Raw genomic sequence first — 2,580 nt, 5'->3', positions numbered from 1 at the left:
TATCCCCCCCGTCCGTCCAGCCGGTCCGCGAGAATATTTTCCAAACGTAACCAGTCCTTGGTGTAAAAAAGGTTGGAGACCCCTGCTCTAAGGCATGCAAGTTAATCCCCCTGAAATCACACATTGGTGTAGATTTCGTCACCAATCTCCCCAGCTCGGAGGGCCACACCTGCATTCTCGTAGTAGTGGACCGGTTCTCTAAGACATGCAAGATAATCCCCCTGAAAAGTCTCCCGACAGCCTTGGAGGCCACAGAATGTCTATTCCACCACGTCTTCTGAAACTTCGGACTCCCAGAGGAGATCGTCGTAGACCGGGGCCCCCAGTTCATCTCCCACATCTGGAAGGCGTTTTTCAAGCTCCGAGGAGTCACAGTCTGTTTGTTCTCCGGATACCATCCCCTCCAAGCTCGGTTCTGGTGGCCCAGTATGACCCGATACGTCATCCGGTACATCTGCAGCTAATCAGTCTGTGCCATGTCCAAAACTCCTCGTCAGCTCCCGGCAGGCAAGCTAGTCCCATTGCCCGTGCCTCAGAGGCCCTGGTCACACATTGGTGTAGATTTCATCACCGATCTCCCCAGCTCGGAGGGCCACACCTGCATTCTCGTAGCAGTGGACCGTTTCTCTAAGGCATGCAAGTTAATCCACCTGAAAGGTCTCTCGACAGCCTTGGAGACCGCAGAATGTCTATTCCACCACGTCTTCCGAAACTTCGGACTCCAAGAGGAGATCGTTGTAAACCGGGGCCCCCAGTTCATCTCCCATGTCTGGAAGGTGTTTTTCAAGCTCCTTGGAGTCACAGTCTGTTTGTCCTCCGGATACCATCCCCAAACTAACGGACAGACTGAGGTTAAGATCCAAGAGCTCGGAAGGTACCTTCGGTCATACTGCCAAGAAGATCAGCACAGCTCGAGAAATGGGCACAGCACAGCTCCCATGGGCCGAGAATGCACAGAATTCCCTCAAGCAAAATACCACCGGATTGGCCCCGTTCCAGTGCATACTCTGCTTCCAGCCCCCCGTTCTTCCCCTGGACTGAGGAGCCTGCGGAGATTCCAGCTGTGGACTACTGGTTCCGAGCGAGAGAGTATGGGACTCAGCTCACATCCACCTCCAGCGGGCAGTGCGGAGACACAAGGATTTTGCAGATGCCCGCTGTTCCATCACGCCAGTCTATCGCCCCGGAGATAAGGTCTGGTTGCCCATCAGGGATCTGCGTCTCCGCCTGCCCTGCAAGAAGCTGAGTCCCCATTACATTGGTCCCTTCACCATTCATAGGCAGATTAATGAGGTCACCTACCTGCTCGAGCTCCGCTCACGGTACCGTATTCATCCCGCCTTTCATGTTTCCCTCCTTAAACCCTTCTCTCCCTCTGCACCAGGACCCACAGAGCCGGACGTACCTCCTACTCCTCCAGAAATTCTCGAGAAACCATCCATCTACCAAGTCAGAGAGGTGCTGGACTCGCGGCGACGGGGTAGCCGGCTGGAGTATCTCGTGGATTGGGAAGGATACGGGCCTGAGGAGAGGTCCTGGGTGGCCCGGGATGATATTCTAGACCCCTCCTTACTCGAGGACTTCCATCGAAACCACCCTGATTGCCCCGCACCCAGAGGCCGTGGTCGCTGCAGTAGGGCATCAGGAGCCTCCCCTGGAGGAGGGGGTAATGTCAGGGAGTCTCAATCATCACCGTCATCAGCACCAGTGCACATCAGATCCCAATCACCCAAATACTGATTGCCCACACCTGTCTCAGCTCATTAAGCTCCCTATATTACTGCACTCTTCCCACTGCCTCATCGTCTGGTCTACAGTTTGCATTGCCTAACTAGCCTGACTACTTACCTGTGTTTACTTACCCCTAGATGCTCCTTCACTCCACCGCTCCCGTTATCCACCGCTCTCGTTCTCCACTGCTCCATCGGATCACCTGCAAAATACAATCTTCTATTACCCTCAGCTAAAGCAGGGCTCACACTGTGCAATTTTTTTTAATGTCCTTTAGGATTGTACTTGTCAGACTGTATGAACATGATAATGTCACACTGTGGGATCTCAGTTGACATTAATGTCAGCCTGTACGACAGTCAAGACGCGTTAAAAACGGGTGCGTGCAAGAAAACTTGTCCGGAGTTTTACCTTATCAACCCATCCACGTTTAGTGACTGCGAGCTGCATTGCACGCGGGGCTGTAATGTTGGCTATCATTAAAAGTATATGAATGGCGGCAATACCGGCGTATTTAAGAAGAATAGTGTATGCAGCACTACACACCCACATGAAAACAGCAGCGCAACCGGTGTTTATCATTGCAAAGGCAACGTTTCATATGAATTCCGTGAGCGGAGGACGAGAGCACCGGAGTTTATGCGTTTAGAAGAAATCTCTAGCATTAATTCTGATAATGGCTTGTCTTGAAAAACGAAGACAGTTTGACGTTCGTCGTAGAAGTCACACTGCAGGACTGTGCGCCAAATCTTCTGACACTGCCAGAAGTTCGTCGGAGGTCAAATTTGATCGCAACGGCCATTAATCGGCTGTCGGTGAACATGTCAAACTAACGATCAAAGACTACAG

The sequence above is a fragment of the Sinocyclocheilus rhinocerous genome, unplaced genomic scaffold, assembly GCF_001515625.1.
Source record: "Sinocyclocheilus rhinocerous isolate Xijiao unplaced genomic scaffold, SAMN03320098_v1.1 scaffold140, whole genome shotgun sequence".
Lineage (NCBI taxonomy): Eukaryota > Metazoa > Chordata > Actinopteri > Cypriniformes > Cyprinidae > Sinocyclocheilus > Sinocyclocheilus rhinocerous.
The sequence above is the reverse complement of the archived record's forward strand: the minus strand, read 5'-3'. Positions refer to the sequence as shown.